We start from the raw sequence: 1,991 nt of genomic DNA, 5'->3' as shown, positions 1-1,991 counted from the left end.
GATACTATCACCAATGTATATATTTGTATATATTTACATATAGTAATAATGATTGGCTGAGAGCCGTAGCCACGCCCACTGGCAGGTCATAAAGGACTGCTCCTAACCAGACCCAGGTCAGTCTGGACTGGTTGACCTTGATGTATTACGCTCCAGTCTTTTGTTAATAAAATCCTTGGTTTGAGTCAACAAGTCTTTGAGTCAATTGATGTGCTACATGCTGCAAGTTTCAGGACATCCCATCCAAGCGCAGAGGAATTATTTCAAGCTATGAATGGTGGGAAAAAAAATTCACAAAATTGGATTTATCACAAGTTGAATTGGACTACAAATCTAGGAATTATGTGGTTATCAACACTCAACTGGGATTGTTCACTTACTCCAGGATGCCATATTGGATATCATCAGCTCCAGTAATAGTTCAAGCTGTCATAGACAAACTATTGTAAGGACTAAATGTTGGATGTTACCTAGATGACATCTTCATAATGGGTTGGGATGAAGCAGAGCACCTAATAAACCTGGAAAAAGTCCTAGCCAGGTTAGAACAGGCTAAAGTCCAACTGCATCAAGACAAGTGTGTATTTATGATATCCTCAGTAACATATTTGGGATTTACGATTGACTGTGAAGGAGTCAGTGCACCTTGCCCATCGACTCTATCTGAGTTATAATCATTTTTAGATTTGGTTAACCATTATCGAAAGCACATCCATAATATGTCAACTTTGTGCAACCCACTCAACCAATTGTTTAAAAAAGACCAGAAATGGTGCTGGAATGCGGAAACCGACAAAGCTTTCAATCACTTGAAGAAACTGCTGACAAGGAAATGACCCCTGCCATTGATGCTTCACCTGTTGGTTGAGGTGTCGTATTGTCACAAGTCACAGAAAAGGGAGAACAACTGGCTGCACATGCTTCCTGCTCCTTGACGGCCTGTGAACAGAACCATGCACAACTGGAGAAGGAAGGACTGGCCATAATCTTTGGTATAAAGTGATTTCACCAATACCTATGTGGTCAGAAGTTTACTTTAGTGACATAATAAACCAATGAACTCGATCTTAGACCCCAGGGAAGCCATTCCTGTGTTAGCAGTGGCGAGAATTTAAAGATGGCTGATGAAGGTCACGGCGTATGACTATGACCTAAAGCATTGTCCGTCAGTCAATGCGGATGCATTATTGCTCTTATCTCTGCCTGAGACAGAACATGCGGAAGGAACATTAATTGGTCAGCGGAAGGCACAGTGATCAACCAGGAACAATTTCACCCCTTGCCTATTGTAGCAAAGGCTGTCAGCAAAGAGGTATGGTAAGAGGCTATACTGTCGAAGATTCTATACTTCATCTTAAATGGGTGGCCAGAAGATGAAAGTATTACCCCTGATTTGAAAGCTTATTACAGGTGGCAAAATGAAATATCAATTGAAGAAGGTTACCCACTGTGGGGAACAAGAACAATCATCCCCAAGAAATGGCGAGAGGCCCTGCTAAAAGAGCTCCACACTAATCATCCAGGAATAGTCCAGATGAAAGGGCAAGTATGCATGCATGTCTGGTGGCCATCGATGGACAGTGACATTGAGTAGATGTCACATCTGCCAAGCAATGCAACTGAAGACGCCCCAGGCCGAAGCTAACCCATGGAAATAGCAATCACAACCATGGCACTGATTTCCCATTGATGGGGGAAATTTTCTGATTATTGTGGATGCACACTCCAAATGGCCTATAAAAGTGGCAATGCAGTCAACGACAACGGAAAAAAACAACTGAGGAACTACGAGGTGTGTTCACAAGGTATGGATTACTCATAGAACTGGTTTCAGACAATGGACCTTGATTTGTGTTAAATTTATGTTGGCATCATCTGGGAATGAATAAAGACATGCTTACTGCTTCTCTCGAGTGATGTTATCTTCAAAGGGAAAATACACAATAATTCTCCTGAATTACAGTGAGTATTTAGCTGTAGAATCGTGGATT

This window comes from Narcine bancroftii, chromosome 2 (assembly GCF_036971445.1).
Source record: "Narcine bancroftii isolate sNarBan1 chromosome 2, sNarBan1.hap1, whole genome shotgun sequence".
Lineage (NCBI taxonomy): Eukaryota > Metazoa > Chordata > Chondrichthyes > Torpediniformes > Narcinidae > Narcine > Narcine bancroftii.
This window is presented reverse-complemented; position numbering follows the sequence as displayed.